The 26,031-nt window shown below is 35.7% G+C and overlaps 1 long non-coding RNA gene and 1 pseudogene across 7 annotated transcripts in view; one reads left to right on the top strand and one right to left on the bottom strand.

Annotated features, from left to right (window-relative positions):
- The window catches only part of LOC143665491 (uncharacterized), a 99,845-nt gene that overhangs the window by 57,510 nt on the left and 16,304 nt on the right, over positions 1-26,031 (bottom strand). The window lies entirely within an intron of this gene.
- On the top strand, positions 10,308-13,488 carry LOC143665748 (ATP synthase F(1) complex subunit beta, mitochondrial pseudogene; annotated as a pseudogene).

The raw sequence follows: 26,031 nt of genomic DNA, 5'->3' as shown, positions 1-26,031 counted from the left end.
TACACATTCCCACTAGCAGTGAATCAGTTCCAATTTCCCCACATCCTCTCCAACATTGTAAGTTTCCTGTTTATTTAATAGCAGACATTCTTATAGGTGTGAAATAGCTCATGGTAGTTTTGATCCGCATTTCCATTATAACTAATAAAGATGAGCATCTCTTCATGTGCTTTTTAGCCATTTATATTTGCTCTTTGGAAAAATGTCTATTCATATCTTTTGCCCATTCTATAATTGGGCTGGGGATTCTTGTTAAATTTTATAATTTAACACGGGATATCAAACTTTTATCCAATATATGGTTACCAAATATTTTCCCCCATTGAGTTAGCTCTGCCTCTTCACCTTTTTGACAAATTCCTTTGAGGCACAGAAGCTTTTGATTCTGAGAAGTTCCCATTTATCTATTTTTTCTTTCCTAGTTTGTGCTTTGGGCACAAAGTTTAATAAACTACTTCCTATCACTAGGTCTTGAAAATGTTTCCTTCTATTTTCTTCGAGGAGTTTTATGGTACTGACTCTTATATTTAGGTCTTTGATCCATTTTGATTTAATTTTTGTATAGGGTATAAGATAGGGGTCCTCTTTCATTCTTTTGGCTATTGATATCCATTTCTCCCAAGCCCATTTATTGAAAAGACTATTCTGTCCTAATTCAGTGGATTTGGGAGTCTTGTCAAAGATTAATTGACCATAGATTTGATAGTCAATCTCCATGCTTTCGATTTGGTTCCTTTGGTCAATACTTCTGTCTTTGTGTCAGTACTATGCTGTTTGACCACTGTACCTTTAAAATCAGGAGGTGCTAGTCCTCCCACTTGGTGCTTCTTTTTTAGGATATTCTTAGCTACTTGAGGTTTCTTTACCTTCCAAATAGATTTGATAATTAGCTTTTCCAAGTCTTCAAAATAGGTTATTGGAATTTTAAATTGCTATTGCATGGAATCCATAGAGCAATTTGGGTAAAACTGACATTTTAAGGACATTTCAACTTTCCTACCCATGAGCATGGGATACCTTTCCATCTGTTAAGATCTTCTTTGATTTTAGCAATGTTTTGCAGTTTTCTGTGTATATATTCTTTATATCCCCTGGTTAAGTTTATTTCTAAAACTTGATTCTTTTAGTGACTATTTTGAATGGAGTTTTTTTCTCTAATTGTCTTGAAAGGTCATTACTTGCATATAGAAACATTACTTATTTTTGTATATTAATTTTGTACCCCGCCAGTTTGCTGAATTTGTCTATTGCTCAAGTAGCTTTATCGTAAATTTCTCAGGATTTTCCAAGTAAAGGCTCATATCACCAGCAAATACTGAAACTATAATAGTTTATTTATATAATATATTTATATTGCTGATGGATATTTAGTTCACTTCCAAGTATTTTCATCATTTATATATAATACTGGTAGAAAATTTCTGTAACATCCTCTCGTGCATGTGTATGAGGGTTGCTAGGACAGAACTCACCAACAAATATGATAAGGTCCCTTTGTTTGCCATGATTTGTTCTTCAGTGGGATGAGCTGTTGATCCTTTAGGCCTCAAGGCCATGTGAGGCCTGTTACAAAAGGAGTCCACAGAGTAATCTATGGCCACAAAGAGCATTGATCATTAGATACTGCACGCCACAAAGTACTATCATTGTATAGATGTCTAAAGTCACGTGAGAGTGTTGAGAACTGTTTTAGGGCAGTGCTTCTCAAATGACCTGTTAGGAAGAAATAGATTTTTAAGTTGTCCAATATGTCGTGGACAGATACTTTTGTAAAACACAAAATAGATAAAAGAGTAATATCAAATTACTATCAAAGTTTCTAAATGCTCACTTTCAACTTTTGTGCCCATTTCTTTATAGGCTGACCATACAGTTTGCATACTGATTCCAGTCTAAGGACAACGTTTTGAGAAATATGGTTCTAGATTATATAGCCAGGAATGGAATTTTGTGCAATGGAATTTGTACATCTTTAAACTGACTACATTTGGTCAAATCCTTCTCCAAAGTAATAGAAACAATTTACATCCTGTCAATGGGAGAAAATTGTTCTCATCGCTATCACACAGTTGCAAACAATTGGTTTGGACACAATTTTTAACTTTTGCAATCCAATAAATATGAAGGTTCTCCTTGTAATTTTGAATTGAAGCATCTTTTCACACTTATTAGGCATTTGGATTTTTTTTTTATTAATTGCCTCTTCATCATTTACTCAATTTTTCTTCTGTATTGTAGGTTATGTCCTGATTTGGTCCTTCTTCCTTGCTTAATTTTGGTTATGGTTTTTTAAATGTATTTATTGCTGCCTTTAATTTAGTAATTATTTAGAAGTTTGGCCTTAACATTGTACTCATGTGATGGCCTATAATTTTCACTCCTTATACTTTACTAGCATCATAAAATACCTGGCAAGAGCTAGAGTAGTCCCATTTATCTTATTTTGGGATTTTTTCTTTCTGGATTGATAAAATTGAAATTAACTGTTACTCAAGTGTTTGCTTAAACTTGCCAAAATCAAATAGCCTAGGATTATTCTGTGGGAATATAATTAACCATACATTGATTCATTTTTAAGAAAATGGCCATAAGCCTATTGAAAAGTTTCCTTTTTTTCATTCAGTTTGAAGCCTTTTATTTTCTAGGAACAATTCCATTCTGATTTCAATTTTGTTTGAATAGTTACTCATTGTATTCCTATTTTTAAAAAATCTACTGTACCCATAATTATATTCTCTATTTAGATTTCCAGAATTGCTTATTTGTAACTTCTCAATTTTACATTGATAATATTTCCTAAAGGCTTATCTATATTATTAGTCTTTCCAAAGACCCACTTTTTGCTCTTCATTCTTCTTTTTTTTTATTTGACTAAAAACTGTTCTTAGCCATTTTGTTTTCCTCCCTTAAACTTCCCTTGAGTTTATTATTCATGTACTTTCCTCCACTCTTATTTTGGGGTTTTTAATGATGCTCTATTTCTAACTTCTTAACTTGGGCTCTTAGCTTAATTTTAAACCTAAAATGTGCCTCATAAGAATTATTTAACTGACCCCTATGTGTTTTTTAATAAACTTTTTTAAAGTATTATACACATGCAAAGAGATACACAAATCATGAGATTACAACTCAGTGCATTTTACCAAGACTGCAAATGCTGCCATCATTTCTTATTCAAGCACTATTCCCTCTCCTCCCTAGAGGTAACCATTATTCTGACTAAAAAAAACTCTTGCCAGTTTAGCTTATTTTGACCTTTATATAAATGAAATCATCTAATATTTGCTCATTTGTGCTGTGTTAGTTTGCAAGCTTCCAGAATGCAATATACCAGAACTAGGGTAGCTTTTATAAAGGGGAATTTAATAAGTCACAAGTTTACCATTCTTAGAGAGTGACAGTGTCCAAATTAGGTACCAACAAGAGGTAATCTTCACTCAAGAAAGGCCAAATGGTCTGGAACACCTCTGTCAGCTGAGTATTCATGTGGCTGGCATCTGTTGGTCCTATGTTCCTGGGCTCCATGCTTTCAATCTCCATCTGTGTGGACTTTTCTCACTTTGCTTCTCCAGGGCTGGCTTTCATCTCTTGACTTCCCTTGGCTCTCTCCAGGTTCTGGCTTGCTTAACATCTCACGGTGATGTCTGCTGGGCTCCAAGTATTTCCAAACTTCTGTATCTTTCTTCTCTGAAGCAACTGTCCTCTAAGTGTCTACATCTGCTCTCTCTGTCATCTCTGAGGCTTCTATCATTTCTATAGGTTCTGTCATTTCTGTCATTTCTGACTCTTTCCAAAATGTTTCCTTTTTAAATGACTCCAATAAACTAATCAAGACACCTGGAATGGGTAAAATCACATCTCCATCTAATCAAAAGTTAATACTCATAACTGGTGTGTCACATCTCCATGGAGAAAATCTAATCAAAAGATTCCAACCTACATTCTTAAACAGGATTAAAATATACAACTGCCTCCACAAGACAGAATCAGGATAAAAACATGGCTTTTCTGGGGTACGTTATACTTTCAAACTGGCATATTTGTATTGCATCTTTCATACAACTTTCTGTCTTTGAGACCCACCTCTGTTGTTCTTGCTACAGTGTGTTTATTTGTATAGCTGTATTTCCACTTTATACTTAGATGATAATTTATGTAGCTTTTCTACTGTTATCATTCATTTCAGTGGTTTGAAATTTTTGACTAATAAGAATACTGCTTCCCCATCTGGTCTGGGAAAATCTGACTGTGGTCTATAATATCTGAGGAGACCTTCTGTATAAAAAAGTTCCATATAGGCAGGGGAAGAAACAGAAAAACAAGAACTGAAAAATTCTGATCAAACAGAACCTATGCTAGAGGTCTAGAACAAATTGACCTGAATATCAAAGAACAGATAGAGAACAAAGTCATACAGCAAGAAAACCCTAGGAAAAAGAGTGAAAACAACCTGCAGAATAAACTAGTTAATGAAATCAAATGCCTAGATGTCAGCAAAAAAAAAAAAAAAAAAAGCCAATGAGTCATACTAGGAAAATCGAAGATATGGTCAAGACAAAGGAACAAACCAACATCTCAAATGAGATACAGGAGTCGAAACAACTAATTCAGGATGTTCAAAAAGACTTGGAAAATCTCATCAAAAATCAAATCAACAAGTTGAGGGAGGAATAAAGACGACATTGGGTGAACAAAAAGAAGAACTCAATTTTGAATAAACAAACTGCAGATCATATGGGAATGAAAGGCAAAATAGAAGAGAGAGAAAAAAAAACAATGGGAATATACAACAATATATTTGAAGAGGCAGAAGAAAGTATTAGTGAACTAGAGAACTGGACATCTGAAATCCAACACACAAATGAAAAATATAAGGAAAAGAATAGAAAAATATGAGCAGAGTCTTAGGGAATTAAACGATATCATGGAGTACATGAATATACATGTTGTGGGTGTCCCAGAAAGAGAAGAGAAGTGAAAAGGAGGAGAAAGATCAATGGAGGAAAAAATCACTGAAAATTTTCCATCTCTTATAAAAGACATAAACTTATAGATCCAAGAAGTACAGCATAACCCAAACAGAATAGATCCAAATAGACATACTTCAAGACACTTTCTAATCAGATTGTCAAATGTCAAAGACAAAGAGAGAATTTTGAAAGCAGGAAGAAAAAAGCAATCCATCACATATAAAGGAAGCTCAGTAAGGCTATGTGTGGATTTCTCAGCAGAAACCATGGAGGCAAGAAGGCAGTGGTATAATAAATTTAAGAATCTAAAAGAGAAAAATTGCCAACCAAAAATACTGTACCCAGAAAAGTGTCCTTCAAAAATGAGGGGGAGATTAAAGTATTTTCAGATTCACCAAGACAATTTGTGACTAAGAGATTAGCTCTGCAAGAAATACTAAAGGGAGCACAATAGGCACCCAGAAAAGGCAAGAGAGAGAAGTCTGGAGAAGAGTACAGAAATGAAGACTATCAGTAAAGGTAAAAAGAGAAAAAAAACTTAGATATGGCATATGAAATCCAAAAGACAGAATGGTAGAAGAAAGTACTGCATTTACAGTAATAACATTAATGTTAATGGATTAAACTCCCCAATCAAAAGACAGAGACTAGCAGAACAGATTAAAAAACAGGATTCATCTATATGCTGTTTACAGGAGACTCATTTTAGACCCAAGGACAAAAATAGGTTGAAAGTGAAAGGTTGGGAATGATATTTCATACAAACAACAATCAGAAAAGAACAGAAGTAGCTATATTAATATCTGAAAAATTAGACTTCAAATGTAAAACAATTAAAAGAAACAAAGAAGTACACTGTATTAATAAAAGGAACAATTCAACAAGAAGACATAACATTCATAAATATTTATGCATGAGCCAGAGTGCTCCAAAATACATGAGGCAAACACTGATAACACTGAAGGGAGAAGTAGACACTTCTAGCATAATAGTTGGAGATTCAATTCCCCACTCTCATCAATGAATAGAACATCTAGACAGAGAATAAATAAGAAAACAGAGATTTTGAATAATATGATAAATGAACTAGACTTAACAGATATTTACAGAACATTACACCCCACAACAGCAGGACATATATTTTTGTTAAGTGTTCATGGATCATTCTCAAAGATACACCATATGCTGGGTCACAAAGCAAGTCTCAATAAATTTTAAAAGGTTGAAAACATAAAAAATACTTTTCAGATCATAATGGAATGAAGTTGGAAGTCAGTAATAGGCAGAGGGCCAGAAAATTCAAAGCTATATGAAGCCTAAACAACACACTCTTCAACAACCAGTGGGTTTAGGAAGAAATTGCAAGAGAAATCAGTAAACACCTCAAAGGAAATGCAAGTGAAAGCACAAAATATCAAAATTTATGAGATGCACCAAAAGCAGTGTTGAAAAGGAATTTATTGCCTTAAACATGTATATTAGAAAAGAAGAAAGAGCAAAAACTGAGGAATTAACAGTTTGCATGGAAGAACTAGAAAAAGAACAGCAAATTAACCCCAAAGCAACAAAAAAGGAAAGAAATAATGAAGATTAGAGCATAAACAATTGAAATTGAGAAGATGAAAACAATTGAGAAAATCAACAAAACCAGAAGTTTGTTCACTGAGAAAATCAACAGATCCTTAGCTCGGTTGACAAAAAAAGAAAACCCCGGGGAAAAATAAATAAAATCAGAAATGGAAGAAGAGATATATCCACTGATCTTGCAGAAATAAAGGATGTAATGAGAGGATACCATCAGCAATTATATGCTATTAACTGGACAATGTAGATGAAATGGACAACCTCCTAGAAAGGCATGAACAGTCAATGTTGACTGAAAATGAAATAGATGACCTTACCAAACCAATCACAAGTAAAGAGATTGTATCAGTTATCAAGAAGCTCCCAAGAAAGAAAAGTCCAGTACCACATGGTTCCACCTGTGAATTCTACCAAGCATTCAAGAAAGAATTAGTACCAATCCTGCTCAAATTCTTCAAAAAAAAACTGAAGAGGATGGAAGCTCATTTTATAAAGCCAATGTCACCGTAATACAAAAGCCAGAGAAAGACAGTACAAGAAAAGAAAACTACAAACCAATCACTCTAATGAACATAAAGGCAAAAATCCTCAACAAAAGACTTACAAATCAAATCCAGCAGCATACTAAAAGAATTATACACTATGACCAAGTGGAATTTACTCCAGGTATGGCAAACTGGTTTAACATAAGAAAATCAATTAATGTAATATACCATATCAACAAATCAAAGTGGAAAAACTGCATGATCATCTTGATTGAGGCAGAAAAGGCATTTGACAGACTTCAACATCTTTTCTTGATGAAAGCTCTTCAAAGGATAGGAATGGAAGGGAACTTCCTCAACATGATAAAGGGAATATATGAAAAACCCACAGCTAACATCATCCTCAATGGGGAATGACTGAAAGCTTTCCCTATAAGATCAAGAAAAAGACAAAGAAGCCCACTGTCACCATTGTTACTCAACATCGTGCTGGAAGCACTAACCAGAGCAGTTAAACAAGAAAAATGTATGAAAGCCATCCAAACTGGAAAGGAAGAAGTAAAACACTATTTGCAGGTGACATGATACTATATGTCAAAAATCTTGAAAGCTACAAGAGTCAATAAGTAAATACAGCAATGTGGCAGGGTACAAAATCAGCACCCAAAAATCAATAGTGTTTCTATACACTAGTGATGAACAATCTGAGGAATAAAAAAAAAATTCTGTTTACAATAGCAACCAAAAGAATAAAATATTTAAGAATAAATTTAGTTAAGGATACAAAAGACCTATACACAGAAAACTATAAGAAACTGCTAAAACATGGAAGACATAAATGAACAGAAGAGCATACCATGATCATGGATTAGAAGACTAAATATAGTTCAGATGTCAATTCTACCCAAATTGATTTATAGATTCAATGCAATACCAATTAAAATCCCAAAAACTTACTTTGAAGAAATAGAAAAACCAATAACCAAATTTATTTGGAAGGGAAGGGTGCCACAAATAGCTAAAAATATATTGAGAAAAGAAGAATGAAGTGGAAGGTCTCACACTACCTGACATTATTACAAAGTCACAGTGGTCAAAACAGCATGGTACTGGCATAAGGATAGACATAACTGGCCAATGGAATAAAACTGAAAGCTTAGAAATAAACTCTCTTATCTATGACAACTGATCTTTGATAAGGCAGTCAAGCCAACCCTCCTGGGGCAGAGCAGCCCCTTTAATAAATGGTGTTTGGAGAACTGTATATCCATATGTGAAAGAATGAAAGTGGATCCACATCTCATACCTTATACAAAAATTAACTCAAAATGGATCAAAGCCATAGACATGGGAGCTAAAACCATAAAACTTTTAGAAGAAAAGGTAGGGAAATATCTTATAAATCTAGTAATAGGAGGTGGATTCCTAGACCTTACACCTAAAGCAGGAGCACTGAATAAAGAAACAGAAAATGGGATTTCCTCAAACTTTAATGCTTTTGTGCCTCAAAGAACTTTGTCAGGAAAGTAAAAAGGCAGACTATGTAATAGGAGGCAATATTTGGAAACCACATATCAGATAAGGGTTTAGTATCCAAAACATATAAAGAAATTCTTCAACTCAACCACAAAAATACAGAAACCCAATTTAAAAAATGGGCAAAAGACATGAACAGACACTTCTCAGAAGAGGAAATACAAATGGCTAAAAGGCTCATGAAAAGATGCTCAACTTCACTGGCTATTAGGGAAATGCAAATCAAAACCACAGTGAGATATAATCTGAGACCCTCTAGAATGGCTATTATATATATAAAAAAAAAAACAGAAAATGACAAGTGCTGGAGAGGATGCAGAGAAAGAGGCAGATTTATCCATTGTTGGTGGGAATGTAAACAGATACTACCACTCTGGAAGGCAGTTTTGTGGTTCCTCAGGAAGCTATGTACAGAAATGCCATATGATCCAGTAATCCCATTACTAGGTATATATTCAGAGGCATTGAAGGCAAGGATACAAATGGACATTTGCATACCAATGTTTATAGCAGCATTATTAACAATCGCCAAGAGATGAAAACAGCCCAAATGTCCATCAATGGATGAATGGCTAAACAACCTGTGGTATACACGTGATGAAATATAATCACAGCTGTAAGACAGAATAAAGTCAGGAAGCATGTAACATTGTGGATGAACCTTGAGGACATTAAGCTCAGTGAAATTAGCCAGAAATAAGAAGAAAAATACTGTGTAGTCTCACTAAGACAAACTAATATTTACAAGTGAACTTTGAGAGTTGAAATTAAGAACACAGGATATCAGGAGATAGATACTGGGAATTTGGTACTAAAGAAATACAGACAGTGTAACAGGACTGATTGTAAAAGTTCAGAAATGAATAAGAGAATACTACCTGATTGTTACACAAAAATATAAGTACACTGAATGAATCTAATTGTGAAGATGATTGAGGCAAAAGGGCGGGGGCACATATGAAACTAGAAGGGAAGATAGAGGTTAAAGACTGAGATGGTATAGTTTACGAATGCCTAGAGTGGACAGTGATGATGATTAAATGTACAAATATAAAAATATTTTTATATGAGGGAGAGCAAATGAATGTCAATATTGCAAGGTTTTGAAAATGGATGGCATACGGGAAAAAGTACAATCAGTGCATGCTATGGTCTATAGTCAACAGTAACATTGTAACATCCTTCCACTGAATGGAAGAAACACATTATGCCCAAACTAAATGTCAACAGGTGGGGAGTATAGGGGAGATGCATGGATACTCTGTAGAAGAAAAGGAAATGTCTTCATATAGATTATGGTGGTGAAGGCATATCTATTTACTTAGGTTAGATTGTATGATGTGTGAATAAAACTGTTTAAAGATGAACAGAGAAAAACAAGTACTAGAGAAAATGTGGAGAAAGAGATGTACCTAGTCACTGTCTGTAGGGAAAATGAGAAGTGCAGCCCCTTGGAGGGCAGTGTGGTGACTCCACAAAAGGCTAGGAGTGGGGTTTGCACATAATCCTGCAACCCGTTGCTCAGTATATACCTGGAGGAACTGAGTTTGCGACATGAATGGACATTTACACACTGGTGTTTATATGGCACTGTTCAGCGATTCACAAGGGATGGAGGTCGCCTAAGGGTACAACAACTGAGGAATGGAAGGGGAAACTGTGGTGTATACATACAATGGACTACTGAGTAGCCATTAGAAGGAAAGAAGTTGTGACACATGCAACTAGGTGAATGACCCTTAAGGAGGGTATGTTAAATGATATGTCAGAAACAGAAAAACAAGTATTATCATGCCTCACCCTATGGACTAACTATAATATAAAAATTCAGTGAACTCAAGTTGAGAGCATGGGTTAGAATGTTGGAGCCTATGGTAAAGGGTCCTAAATTGTAAGCTCTTACAGCAGTCACATATACTCAAGAGGTATAACTGTTACTTCTACAGTAAATTCTGAGATACTGAGCTATTTGTATATAACCTGGTCATTCCCTGAAACTTCAGGTATTTATGTGACACCTGAGATTCAGAGTCAGAGCTCTGAAACTATGAAAGTCAGCAGTACCCCATACAGAAGCTGTTTAAAAAGTTGTAAAAAGAGTCAAACTTTGACTGGAGATATGAATGAAGCTGATCTGGATAGGACTGGGGTAGTACAGGATACAGGGTAAAGGATGATATTGCCCCTATTTCAAAACTTCAACTTATAATGTAAGACCAAAGGGAGAGATGTTCACTTGGTGCAAAATTTATATTTTGGGTAGTACATTACCTAATTTAACTTGCTTGGTCAATTTAGTTGAATGGAATCTTGAACAGGGTGTGAGATCTTGTTGGTTTGTCCAGGTTAGTGTGATGCCCCAATATGTTCCAGAGTAATTTGGGCAGTGAATAAAGAAGTATTTGCAAAGTCCCCTTGGGGGAATGAGGAGAAAGGAGGAAATATTCAATTTCCCCATTTGGAGAATTTCTGATACTCGTACAAGCAGTGGGAACAACCAAATCATAAACTGAGCTCTCAATCTTGGGGTTCACCCCTATGAAACTTATTCCTGCAAAGGATAGGCTAATCCTACTTAAAATTATGCCTAAGGTTACCCCCCAGAAAACCTCTTTTATTGCTCAGATGTGGCCTCTCTCTCTAAGCCAACTTGGAAGGTGAACTCCTTGCCATCCCCCACATGTGGGGGATAGATATCTCTTTTCAGTTTGTGGTGTATTGGAGTGGCGAGGAAGTTCACAGCTACCGAGCTGTGTTCCAATAGCCTTGACTCTTGAAGATAACTGCATAACAATATAACTTTGACAGTGTGACTCTGTGATTGTGAAAATCTTGTGTCTGATGCTCCTTTTATCCAGGGTATGGACAGATGAGTAAAAAATATGTATAGAGTCTCCCCCTGTACTGCGCCATGTTGGGGTTCATGGGTCATATGGCCTCTGCCTCTGGGTCTTGTAGCAACTCAGCCACCAAGGGCAAGTGCCCCCACAGGGCACATTGTGGCAGTTATTGGTGCAGTGGTGGATGTCTAGTTTGATAAGGGCCTGTTACCCATTCTGAATGCCCTGGAAGTGCAAGACAGGGAGACCAGGCTGGTTTTGGAGGTGACCCAGCATTTGAGTGAGAGCATAGTGAGGGCTATTACTATGGATAGTGCTGAAGGCTTGGTCAAGATCAGAAAGTCCTGGATTCTGGTACACCAATCAAAATTCCTGTTGGTCCTGAGACCTTGGGGAGAACTATGAAATCATTGGAGAACCTATTGATGAAAGAGAGCCCATTAAAACCAAACTATTTGCTCCTATTCATGATGAGGCTCCTGAGTTCATGGAAATGAGTGTTGAGCAGGAAATTCTGGTTACTAGCATCAAGGTTGTGGGGCTGGTGACTCCCTATACCAAGCATGGCAAAACTGGACTATTTGGTGATATTAGAGTTGGTAAGACAGTATTGATCATGGAGTTAATCAACAACATTGCCAAAGTCCATGGTGGTCACTCTGTTTCGACCTGGGAGGGCAATGACTTATACCATGAAACAACTGAGTCTGGAGTTATCAAGGTAGTGCTGGTGTACAGTCAAAGCTGGTTCCTGTGATTGGACTCACTGTGGCTGAATTCTTCAGAGACCACGAAGGTCAAGATGTACTACCCTTCATTGATGACATCTTTTGCTACACCCAGGCTTGCTCAGAGGTGTCTGCCTTATTGGGCAGAATCTCCTCTGCTATGGGCTATCAGCTGATCCTGGCCACTGACATGGGTACCATGAAGGAAAGAATTACCACCACCAAGATGGGATCTATCATCTCTATACAGGCTATCTATATGTCTGCTGATGATCTGACTGACCCTGCTCCTGCACTACCTTTGCCTATTTGGAGGCTACCACTGTGTTGAGCTGGACATCTATCCTATTGCTGAGCTGGACATCTATCCAGCTGTGGATCCTCTAGATGCCACCTCTTGCATCATGGATCCCAACATTGTTGGCTCCCTCTCTATGTTCACTCCCGGCCCCCATATCGGTAACCTAGTTCACTGTTCCCCCTTCCCCCTCTTGTTGTAGACCGCCCATTTCCGTAGCTCATCTCAAAGCCTGCAACCCTTCCTGTTATGCTCAACTCGTTCCATACCCCTAATTTCTACCCTCTGCCTGGCAACTGCCTACTACCTTGCATGATTGGCTGCCTCAGTGTGACGTGTAGACCCTTAGCTCCACCCCTCCTCCGAGTATATTTAAGCCTGTTGCTCGCCCAGCCCCGCGTCGTTGATAGAGCCCCGGGGTCTTCGGACCCCAGACGTCTCACTCTTCGGGTTCCCGGGTGACCCATCCCGGAGTGTAACAATAAAGACTTAAAACCCGCATCTGGCCTGAGTGAGGACTTCTTCGCGACCGCCGGCAGGGGAAAGACGCCGGCTTCGGCTTACCCAGGTTAATTTCCGCGAGCTCGCTCCCCAACCCCACCCGGTGTGCCAGCCGGCCTGACCGACTGGAGCTCTCCGACGGCAGTTGGCAGTGAGCATTAGGACATTGCCCATGGGGTTCAAAAAATCCTACAGGACTACAAATCCCTTTAAAACATCATTGCAATCTTAGGTATGGATGAACGTTCTGAGGAAGACAAATTGCCTGTGTTCCATGTATGGAAAATACAGCATTTCTTATCTCAGCCATTCCAGGTTGTTGAGGTTTTCACCAGTCATCAAAGTATTCCAGCAGATTTTGTGGCAGGTGACTATGGCCATCTCCCAGAACAGGCCTTCTATATGGTGGGCCCCTCAGAAGAAGTTGTGGTAAAATCTGAGATGCTGAAGAGCATTTGTGAGGGATCCTTTTGGCAAATTAAACACTTGTCCAACATGCTGTCCTCTCCTTGCCCCAAATCCAGAAGGTTTAAGCTTCCTGTGTAGGCCACACAAGAGCTTTCACAGAAAATTCTGTCTGAAGAGTAGGTTTTCCAACTACTCTTGAAAAACATATGGATAAAAAAATAAGTAATAGTGGGCACTATTAAAGGGTAAAATAAACTGGGTAGATTAAAATACTAGTGGTCAATGAGAGAGAGGTATGGGATGTATGAGGTTTTCTTTTTTCTTGTTATTTATTTTTCTGGAATGTGCAGATGTTCTAAAAATGATCATGGTGATGAATACACAACTATGTGATCATATTGTGAGCCACTGACTGTACACCATATATAGACTGTATGTGTGTGGAGATTTGTCAATAGAAATATTTAAAAAAAGAATAATGCTTCCATGAACACTTCTGGACATGTATTTTAAAGAACAAGCACTTATGTGAGGTATATACATAGGCATAGAATTGTGGGAGCATAGGGCATGTTAGTATATTCAACTTTAATAGATAGTACAAAATAACTTCCCAAAGTTCTACTTGCATTCTCGCAAGTAATGTATGAGAATTTCAACTGCTCTACATCCTCAGCAATATTTGGTATTGTTAGTCTTATTAATATCAGCCTATTTGGTGAAGGTGGAGTAGTACCTCAGTGTGGTTTGAATTTACACTTCTCTGAAGTTCAACGCCTTTTCATAAACATATTGGTCATTTTTTTCTATTGATATATAGCAGTTCTCTTACAAATCCTGGATAAGAGTCCTTTGAATTTGACTTTCAATATTATAATTAGAAGGCATCCTTTTGTTAGTTTTTTAGAAGATATTTTGTCTCACTAATTATAAGAGTTCTGTATCTATGGTCTTGTGTAGTTTTGTCATGATTTCTCTAGATATTTTACTTATCTAGCTTGAGACTTGGTATGTGTCCTGAATTTAAGAATTTAAGAATTCATACATCTGCAAATTTCTGTTTTATTTTTTGAATATTGCTTGCCCCCATCTCTCTAGTTTCCTTTACCAAACTCCATTTGTTTTAGCTAGACCTCTATATTCTACACTCCATGTCTTCTAATTTCCTTTTTCCTCTATACTAAATTCTTGATATTCTCTTCAGATTTATCTTCTAAATCACTAATTTTCTTGGTATTTAATCTCTGCTTGAGCTAGTATTCCCAAATCATTTCTTCATTGGCATTAGTCTTTTTTCATTTCTTTGAACTCACTGAGCTCTTCTCTGCCTGAGCTCCTAATAAATCCATCTGTGAAATACCCTCACAGTAACAATGAGAACAGTGCTTGCTTGACTAAACAACTGAACGCCCTAACCTAGTCAAGTTGACACATGAAATTAACCATCACATCACTCTTGCTTATTTCCTCATAACCATTTGTCACAATCTGCAATTGAAAATATTTAATTTTTTTATTTGCCTGGTTTTTCTTTAGATGATTCATGAAAGCAGGGATATACTTTCCCAGCTTACAGCCATAACCCAGTGGCAAATTCATTGATGTCATATCACAGATGCTCAGTAAAAATTACATAAATGAACACATGAATAAAAGTAAAAATGACTTAGCCCTTGAATGAAACAAAATATTTGAAAATTGCAGAATTAACACTGGCAAAGATATGTAACACTGAGACTTTTAAAGTTACATCCAAATTTCCCACACTTTGAGTTGGGACTCTGAGGAATTATATTGTAGAAATAAAGGTAAACTGGAGGTAAAATGACTTTCACAAGGACTGAAGACCAACTTCAAATTTTCTTTCTCCCTGAATTTGGATTAATGTTATCCAGGAATATAGTATTTCTGCAGTCTTCCAGAAGGAAGCCTAAACCCTCTCAGAAACCCAGGGAAGTAACATACAATAAAACAGACTCACTTTAGGGGCAATAAAATGGAGTTCTCAGACATAGATTTTATATTTATCTAAAAATAAATTTGCTAAATATATTCAAGAAATGAAAGATAAGCATGAGAAATTTGGCAGAAAACATATAAGGGACAAATGGATTGAATAGAATTGAAAATTACAATATGCAAAACAAAAAACTCAATGGCTGGGTTTAAGAGCAGAATAGAAGAGTAGACTAGTGAATTGGAAGGCAAATTACAAGAAAATACTTGGAATTAAGCATGATGGGTAAACAATGGAAAAACAGAGAAAACAGTAAAAGAGACATAAGGAATAGAGTGAGAAAGTCTACATATAAACATGTAATATTAATAACAGAGAGGAAAAATAGACTACAGCAGAAATAATAAAGTATAATGACAGAGAAACATCTGAAACTACAAAAGATAATGTCATTAATTCAAAGAGGCCTTCAAATTTCAAGCAGGATAAATAAAAAGAAAAGAATACTTAACCACATCACATTAAAATTGCTTAAGAAAAAGAAAGAAAAACAATGAATCTTTAAAACAGCCAGAGAAATAAGATGACAGATCGCCTTCAAAGAAGCAGTAATTACACTGACATCTGACTTTGACAGAAACAATCGAATCTAGAAGAAATTGGAATGATATCTTCAAAGTGCCAAAAGAAAATAATGCCCTAACTAAAATTCTACATTCAGTGAACTTTTTCTTCAAGGATGAGTTGTAAATTTGGTAGGAATTATCCACATGAGTCTACTGAACACTTGAAATATGACTAGTACATATCAAAATAAAATGTAAGTGCAACACACACACTGGATTTTAAAGACAGCATGAAAAATATCTCATTGATTCCTATATTTATTACATGTTAAAATGATCATGTTTTGGATATACTATATTAAGTAAAATATGTTATTAAATTTAAAAATGGAAGATGAATTAAAGACATTTTCACACAAACAGAAACTTAGAGAAACATCATCAGAAGATTTTTACTAAATGAAATACAAAAGGGCATTATTAAATAGAAGGAAATATTCCTAGGAAGATGCTCCAAGATGCACACAAGCAAGAAGTCTAATAGACTAAAGTTAGCTAAATTTCAATGAATTACCTATATACTGGTAATTATAATATATGATGGTATTTAAAATATTTATGGAAATAAAACACTTTACAATGATAGTATCTATGCCATAGGGTTGAAGATTAATAGACTTATTTTTCCAGCAATAGGTAAAAATTTATATTCGTCTTTGAACATTCAAAGGTATGTTTCATAAACCTCAACAATAAAGCATTAATAAATAGTTAAAAATGTGTAACTTATATGCCAGTATGAAGACATTAATGGAATAAGAAAAAAATATTTAAAGTTTCAACAAACTTTTATTACAATGATACATAAGAAACCACCCAAAACTTTATGGCTATAACAGATTGCATTTGTTTATACTTCTCACTCATAGATCTGTAATTCAGCTGGAGTAGCTCTACTTTATACTGTGAATCATCTGAACCTGACTCCAAGCTTCAATTTCTGTTCCAGTGTGTTCTCTGTGTGTCTACATTCTCCTGAGATCAGCAGTCATTCAGTGACATTCCCATGACATTCCTATCATAGGTACACAAGCCCAAGAGCCAAGCCAAAATAATCAAGTATATTTAAGGCCTCTGTTTGCATCACATCCTCTAAAAATCCACTGGCCAAGCCCAACATCAGTATGGTTGGAAAATACACTTTGTTTATACTTTAGTGTACTGCCACAGACATGAGAAGGAAAGAATTGAGCTCAATAATCCAACCTGCCATCTTCAAAAATTCCAGAAGTAAAGGAAAATAGAATAGTCAGGACAAATAAAAAATTAGTAAGAATGTACATTTAAAACAAATTCAAAAGTAAAAGAACTGAATGTTCAAATGAAAAATAATTGTCAAAATTGTAGAAATGGAGAACAGATTAGTAGTTACCAGATGTTAGAGACTGGAAGGATGTGGCAAGGGGTATTAAGAGGGCAACATGCAGGATCCTTATGGTGATGGAATCATTCTATATCTTAACTGTGGTGGTCAATATATGAATCAACATGTATGATAGAACTGCACAATATTAAATATACAACATGCAAATAAATACAAGTACAAGCAAAATTAAGAAAATCTGAATAAGATCTGTGGATTGTGTCAATGTTAATATACTGGTTGTGACATTGTACTGTAGTTTTGTAAAATATTATCATTGGGAGAAAATATGCAAATGCACAAGATCTCTCTGTATTATTTCTCTCTGCATTATTCACATGCAATTTACAATTGCATATAATACACAAGCATTTTGTGCTGGTTTAAAAGGATGCATGTACCCTAGAAAAGCCATGTTTTAATCCTAATCCCATTTTGTAAAGGCAGCTGTTTCTTCTAATTCCTATTCAGTACTGCATGTTTGAATCTGTAATTAGATCATCTCCCTGGAGATGTGACACAATCAAGAGTCATTAAACTGGATTAGGTAGAGACAAATCTCCACCCATTCGGGTGGGTCTTGATTAGTTTACTGGAATCCTATAAAAGAGGAAACATTTTGGAGAAAGCAAGAGATTCAGAGAGCAGAGAATGCTGTAGCACCACAAAGCAGAGAGTCCATCAGCCAATGACCTTTGGAGATGATAAAGGAAAATGCCTCCCAGGGAGCTTCATGAAACAGAAAGCCAGAAAAGAAAGCTAGCAGATGAGTCCATGTTTGCCATGTGCCCTTCCAGCCAAGAGAGAAACCCTGACTGTGTTTGCCATGTGCCTTTTCATTTGAGAAACTCTGAACTTCATTGGCATTATTGAACCAAGGTATCTTTCCCTGGATGCCTTTGACTGGACATTTCTATAGACTTGCTTTAATTGGACATTATCTCAGCCTTAGAACTGTAATCTAGCAACTTATTAAATTCCTCTGTTAAAAAGCCATTCCCTTTCTGGTATATTGCATTCCAGCAGCTAGCAAACTAGGACACATATTAAAATTAAAAACTTTTAAAAATGATTATCACACTATATAAACAATGTATTCCAAATATATTCTTACAAGAGAGGCATCAAAAAGACAATGAATGATGCAGAGAGTTTAGAAGCAAAATAATGGGCAAATCATTTAAACAATCCAGAGAAAGTTGGATGTACAAAATTAAACTTAAAACCAAAAGACAATACTAGCAATAAAGAGGGAAATGTTATAATGAAAAAGATTCAAATTATGAAGACATAGTGTAAAACCAACAAATTAAAAGCACACCTCAAGATATTAACCTAGTAATATAGCTTTGATCTATATGAAGCATAAATATTAAAAACTATAAGAAATAGAAGTAGAAACTGCCCAACCATAGTGGAACATTTTAATATATCTCTCATATGTAATTCATTTTTTAAAAAGCAAACAAAATATTTGCAAAAGACATAAGATGTGAAAAACATGGCTAACAAATTTACCTAATTAATATATAAAGAACAGTATACTTAACTAGACAGAACTACATATACACTAAAAGTATGCAGAACATTTGTAATAACTGAACATATACTGGCTTGCTTTAGCAAGTCTAAAGAAAGTATCTATTCAAGCAGAGTATGTTTTCTAATCAGAGGAAGTTTAAGCTAGAAATCCATAACAAAAAATATTACTTATAAATCAAAAAAAAAATCTCCTATATTTTAAATTAAGCAATACATTTAATATATACATGGAAAGAAATCACATTAGAAACTAGAAGATATTCATATTGAGTAATAATGAAAATGCAACATCAAAATTGTGACATGCAGTAAAAGCCATGCTTAGAGGGAAATGTATAGTCTTAAATGGATATATTATAAAGAATGGCTGAAGATCAAAGTTAGTGAAATATATAAACATAAAATATAAAATATTCTAAAATCAGAAGTTGGCCCTTTGAACAGATTTATAAATGTATAATTTGGCTAATGTGATAAAAATAAAAACAAATAATGTAACTAATGATAAAGGAGACTACTATAGATTCTACAAACACTGGAGGAGAGTAAGAGAATATTCTGATCGTTTTCTAAGCAATGCATTTGAAAAGTTGGATAAAATAGATCATTTCTAGAATATTACATATAAAAATTGACAAAAGTAGAAATAGAAAATATGAGGTCACATATTATTTAAAGAAATTAAATTCATAATTAGAAACCTACCCACAGAAAACGCCAAAGCCAGACAAAATTACCAATGAACTCTACCAAATATTTAATAAATACCAAGAATAAAATAAAAGCACTTTCAGTTCATTCTATAAGGGCACCAAAACCTCAATAACAAAACCTGGGAACAGCATGACAAGAAAAAATATTAGCAGCCAAACTCCATAATGAATACAAATGAAAGAATTTCTAAATAATATCTTGGCACACTAAATCCATTTATCAATCAATCTCCATCTATCTAGGCTTATTCAAGTATTACAAAGCTGGTTTAATATTCAAAATTCAATCAAAGTACTTTGAAATCCGATCAAAACAATTCACTTTATTAACAGAAAAAAGAAGAAAAATATAATTTCATGATAATTTCAATGGATTTTTATAAAAAGCATTTGATCAAGTTAATCATTCATTTATGATATAAATTCTCAGTAATCTAGCAAGGAAAAAAGTACTCCCTAAATCCAAAGAAAGGTATCTATAAATATCTAAAACCTATAAAGGAATAAATAATGCTATCTGGAGACAATATTATTATTTACATAGAAATTCCAAAACAATATACAGATTAAAAAATTACTAAGTGAGGTTAGCAAGATTGCTGGGTAAAAAGCCCATATAAAAATATAAATTATATTCTATATATTAGCAATAAACAATTTTTAAATAAAATATTTTAAAAGATGCAATTCAAAACACCATAAAAAATATCAACTACCCTAAGGAGTAAGTGTAAGGAAAGGTGTGATAGACCCCTACAGAAGTTAGTAATAGAATATTAACATTATAAGGGTAAAATAAAGACCTAAATAAAGGGATATTCAATGCTCACTGATTGGATGATTAAAACATATAAATATATCTATCTTTATCAAATTCATTTATATACTTCATGTGATCACATTCAATATCCCAGAAGATCTTTTGGAGACATAGTCAAGATAATTTAAAAATTTTCAAAAGAAATACAAACGGCCAAGAATACCAAGACTATTTTAAAGAACAAAGTCAGAGAGCTTTCACTTCCAAGTCTCAAAACTTACTTTAACAATTCAATAAACAAAGACAGTATAGCACTGGCAGGGGGCTAGCCAAATAGATCACCATAACAGAACAGAGATTTGAACAGATCCACTTATATATGGATATTTGGTTTATAACAAAGTCAATATTGAGGAGAAGTTGGGGAAATGGAAGTCTTTTCAATAAATGGCATTATATCAATGAAGAGTTCAACCTCCCTTTAGAAAAAAAAATAAGAGAGAATATGGCCCTTTACCACCTTACGCCTACCCCAAATATAATTCCTGGTTTCACTGAATTATGTTTATGCCCTCCCTTCTTCACATTAATTTGTAACAATTAAAATAAAAGATATTTTTGTATTTATCTGAAGCTTGCATAAGAACAATCTCCAGAGTAGCCTCCTGACTCTGTTTCAACTCTCTGCCATTGATACTTTATTACCTATACTTCTTTTCCCCCTTTTGTGAGAAAAACTACATGGAAAGAAAAAGGGCTTAAACAACTATAGTTCCTGAAGAATAGGCTCTATAATCTGGTGCTATCTTAGGCCAAGTCTCAAGGACAGGATAGTGGTACTCTCAGATAGATTTGGAGATAAATAGAAGGAATTTGTGTTTGATTCTCAGGAAAAACTCAGGCAGATGACAAGTCCCCAGAGTACCCCATCTCTTCTGGTGTGTAGAAGCAGATAAAATATCTGCATGTTTTGTCTACGCATTCAGTCTGACACAACCTCACAATTCTCTTCACACCTAAACTTGGAAATGGAGTAGCATAATTATCTATGGAGCTGATGGGGCAAGGAAGCAATGCTTTCCAAAGTCCACATTCATACAGGAGTCAAATGTTTCCCAAGAGAATGAGATAATGATCTGACATAAAAAGGTAAGAGGCCAATACCCTTGGTCTTGAGGCTTACTCTTATGAAGCTTATGTAGATAGTGGAGAAGCTTAGCCTACCTATAGGTATGCCTAAAACTTACTTCTGGAGGACCTCTATTGATGCTCAGATGTGACCTCACTCTCTCTAAGCCCAGCTCTGCAAGTTAAATCATTGCCCTCCCCCTGACATGGGACAAGATATCCAGGGGTCAAAATCTCCCTGGTGACATGAGAGATGACTCCAGCCCTGGCACTGGGGAATTAACAATTCCATCCTGACCAAAAGGGGATAAAAAGAGTTCAGAGTCAGGAGGCTACTCTGGAGATTGTTCTTATGCAAGCTTCAGTTAGACATTGCTACTTATCATAACCTGACAAACCCCAACCAAAACCGTTCCAGCCAATCCTAAAGAACAACTAAGGCAATATATAAGATTCCACAAGGGTTCCATGCACTAGTGTAACTTTCCAGAAACCTACAATCTCCAAATGGGTCCCTGGACCAGATAAGTCCTGAAACCTAGAGGGCCCAGCTTCTCTAGAACATCAGATAGTTCCATCTCCCTTCTTCACATTAGTGACAGCCCCTTTCAACATGAAAAAGTTAAAATGGCCACAGCCCCAAACACCACTAAACAGAGGGATGGAAAGATCAAAGGTGTTGGTGGAGTTATACAGAAAAGATAGGATTTAACAAATGAATATGATTACTGAATTATTAAATTGGTATCTCTTTTAGTTTCTGATATCTTAGAGAAGCTAGAAGTAAAAACCCAAAATTATGGACTTGTAACCCATATCAAACTCTGAAATATGTTCTACAACTAATTGTGGTGCTGTGCTCTGAAATTTATTGCTTGCTGCATATATTCATAACTGTCTCCTCTTATCTGCCTTAACATGCCCTGACATGTCCCAACATCTCTTAATCTTGCAGGCCCTGCCAATCTAGTCCTCTGCCTAGCAACTCCTGAGCATATATCACACTAACCTTTCACCCCTTCTTCTTTGGACCAGGCACACTCTTCATCTCTCTGCCCATTATAATACTTACATTACTTCACTTTTGTTTAACACACCCCCTAACCAATCCACATCCTACACGACACCATACCAGCTGTCCATCAAAGTTTCTCCACCTCCATTAACTCCCCCTCACCAACCTTTATATTCCATGTGCTTCCTCATCTGAGGAGCCTAGCCTGTAAGCCTTGCCAGCCAGCTAGGTCCCGCGAGCCACCCATGCAATAAACTACTGCTATTATTCTTTAGTCTCGGTTTATTGTGCTCGCGCGCCCTCCAGACCTTCGAGCCCCGTAGTGGACTAGACCCCAGTGCGGGCGGGCCAGGCAAGCCCGAGCACCGCAATTGCTGTTTTGTATATATGTTATTTTTCACAAAAAAAATAAAGAAAGAAGAGAAGTCAATTGTGGTGATAAAAAAAGCATTTAAGCCTTCTGGCCTCTTATATTCTGGAGCAGCTAGGAGGAAGAATCTGAGTGGATTGTAGGTAGCTCATGACAAACTATGGGATCTGTCCTATAACTACTTGTTGAAGAGGGCTTTAAAAACTATTGCTTTTTTATTTCTTTGCTTTGTATATGTTATACTATACAATAAAAAAGTTTGAAAAATAAATTAATTTAAAAAATAAAATAAAAGGTAGGAAGCCAAAGATCCTAAGGTTGTGAATTAGAGAGGCTGCAGAGTACCCAACAATCAAAGAACAACCAAGAGTGAGGGCAAAAAGGTTCCAGTTGTGGATGATTATACAAGAAACAAATGCGCACCTCTGATACCTCACCCTTACCTAAATCCCCTAGAACTTAGATACAACTCTGAATCATCTGGAGAACAACCCTAAAAATGATAACTGCCAAACGATGCCAGGACCCACAACTACTTTTGAGTTTACATTATGTTCTTGCAGAAAGGAAGGCCAAAATATATCTCAGCACGGTATGTAAAGGAAAGTTGTCAATAGTTCAAACACAGCTGAACAATTGGATAATTGAACTATATGGCCTGCAGAAGTATAGGACAGGCATACTCTAGCCATGTTGTATACAGTTTATTTTACAAAAATTCTATCTTTTCCAAGTACCACTTGATTAACAATAGTTCTAACAGTAAATAAGCAATGAAGAATTTTGCTCTCCTCATTCTAGCAATGATTGGACTAAATACACATATCAGTTTGATGTCATTGAAATATTAACCTTATCTTCAAAAGAACAGAATAAATTTGCAAAGTCCTTTATAACATTTTATTAAAAAATCGTATTTAGGATTTGTTTGGTAGAGTTAATTGTGTGAATTAATGATTTTCCTAAATCCTAAACTAGCCTTGATTTTTTTATACAGTTACACATGATTTAATTTTATGAATAGGCATAAGCATAACTGAAGTATTTCCTCTATACATAGGTTTTAGAAGTAAAAACAGAGTAGGAAAATAAACATAGACGCCTACATATGGCCACAATGTTTTACTATTAAATCTAACACCTGTGATCTAATTTCAGCATGATTTCTCATGTTTCTTTTAATGTTTACAATTAGAATTTTCCTGACTTTACAGTTTTAATATATTTAATTTCCAAATTTTGCTTTAGTAAAAGAGCTATAAATACATATTTTTCTCTGGTTTATGTTTGTATACATTTAGACAACAATGTAAAGAATAATTAATTCAATATTGAGAATCCTTTAAAAATTCAATCATACTCAAGCTTGAGAGATGCAGCACTGGGCCAAATGCTGCATTTCAAAACACAATGCTTACTTACCCTAAAGCACCCTCTCTTGTATCTCAAAGAAATAATTATTACAACATTAAAATGGCTACTTAGAGTGCTTAAAACAAACCTATCAGTTTTCTCTATAAATTGATTTCTCTTTATGATAAATTTTTAACAATATTACATAAAATATATTGGTTAATCCAAAAAATAAGCTTGAAAGATAAGCATTTTTATATTTTTATATGTTTTTTTAGATCAGAAAATACACTTAGGGAGGTAAGTGATGCCCAAAGTTCCCTCACTACTAAATGATCCAAATAGGATCAAATACAGTCGTCTGCTTTCAGAACTCTTCACTTAACAATCATGCTATATTTTCTTGAGCCTTAAATCTTCATAAAAGATTTTTTACTCAATTTTGCTTCTCTTCTTATCCAGGTGCAATCAATCAACCGAGCACCAACCAACCAGTCTTGACCTCTGTTTGATACCTTGTGGGTGAAAGGGTTCATGTTGGTCCCTCTTTCCCTTTCCTCCTGCCTCAACCTGCCTGGCTCAGGTCCTTCCATTTTTCCCGGACTACTGAAAAGGTCTTCTCACTCTTCTGCAACTTTCATCATCCCATCCCAAGATACCTTAACCTTTTGGTATCCTCAACCCCAGCCTCCTCAGGATGAATATTCCACAGGATGCACTTTGAAAAATCTGCCCACACAACCAACTATAAATTCTTTACATAGTCCAAACAGTTCCTCAGATTTTATCAGTTTGTGTATCCAAGTGTTAAACCTATAATTCTCTATTTTTATTGCCTTTTCCCTTTGGTTGGCTTCAGATCCCAAGCCATTTACTTTCAGAAATTCTCCTGCAGCTTCCTACTTCTTCTGGAAGAATTTGTACTTGTTCAAGTTTATTTCCGGCTATTGTTTGCGAAGCTGTTGCTATTGTATTGTCTTCTCCCTGAACCATCAACTATCACTGATCCCTTTCTTAGACTCCTGCTGGTAGTTTTCCAGCTCATCTCTTGACCATTGAGAGAGGCTGTTTCCTTTGAAGTGAACAGGAAATACAAATCTCTAATCTATATTATTCTTTTTTAGAACTCACATGGGAGGATTTCTTGGAAACCAAGTCACAAAAGTTTGGCAGTCTCCTCTCTTCCACGTGCACAAAGTGTTTTTTCCCTCTACAAGGCTCAGACACACTGCTCCTGACTCTTAAGCCCTGATGCAGAGTGTAACTCATCATGCCTAATTTCTTATTTTCTCGAAGTATTTCTGCCAGGGGCTCTGTAGTCTCTCTCTATGATGTAGTTTCTTTATGCTCTCTTCCACCACCTTCCTATGTCTATCTGCGTAAGTCAACCTAAAGCAGAAACACAACTTAAATTGCTTACCCTAGAAGCTCTGCCTGAAGTCCCATAGCAAATCAACTGAGTTTGGGGTACAGGTATTGGGTTCCCACACATACCATAGCAGTATATGAGTCTCTATTCTAGCACAGGTTAAGACTATGCTTATCTGCCGCTCAAGGCCCAAACATTCCCCTTCACTTTCTTTACCTTGTTTTCATTTAATGTGTTCCCTGGCATTCCTTCTTCTCCCCTCCTCCTGGTGTTATAATACAAACTCTCCTCTGGGGTTGAGTTCAAATGGCACTTCCTCTGTAGCCTTCTCTGCTAATCCCAGCTGAAAAATAAAACCTCCTTCCTCTAAACTCGGACAGCTTCCACAGCATTCCTATTTCTCCTTGAGTGCTCAATACCCTGCCTCCTGTGTCAGCTGAGAATATACATGACCCAAAAACCAGAGAACAGAGCTCTGTTTATCT

The sequence above is a fragment of the Tamandua tetradactyla genome, chromosome 21 (assembly GCF_023851605.1).
Source record: "Tamandua tetradactyla isolate mTamTet1 chromosome 21, mTamTet1.pri, whole genome shotgun sequence".
Classification (NCBI taxonomy): Eukaryota; Metazoa; Chordata; class Mammalia; order Pilosa; family Myrmecophagidae; genus Tamandua; species Tamandua tetradactyla.
Note: the sequence above shows the minus strand (reverse complement) of the source record. Positions and strands in the feature narration are given on the sequence as shown.